The sequence below is a fragment of the Symphalangus syndactylus genome, chromosome 6 (assembly GCF_028878055.3).
Source record: "Symphalangus syndactylus isolate Jambi chromosome 6, NHGRI_mSymSyn1-v2.1_pri, whole genome shotgun sequence".
Taxonomy (NCBI): domain Eukaryota; kingdom Metazoa; phylum Chordata; class Mammalia; order Primates; family Hylobatidae; genus Symphalangus; species Symphalangus syndactylus.
In genome coordinates, this window is record NC_072428.2 from 81,196,804 (window position 1) to 81,197,119 (window position 316).

The window sequence follows — 316 nt, forward strand, 5'->3', positions numbered from 1 at the left end:
TACACAATGGTAATTTTTCTTTTCAAAAGAAATTATGGAATGTATTACTAGCAGCATAAATTTCAACAAAAAATTGGGCACCCGGATTTGGTTATTTAGATTAAAAATATTTATTACAGGCAGATTTGCTTTTCCCAGGAAAACGTATCACCGGAAACATTCAGAGAATGCAAACTGGGTTAAACCTATTCCCAAGTCCATTATCAAGTAAGGTATCACTAAAGAAAAAGATAGGAGTTTAAAATTGGGGAAGCCCACACACAGTTTAGACAGGAGAAAAGAAAAAAAAACTCATAAAAAAAAGTCAGAATGATCC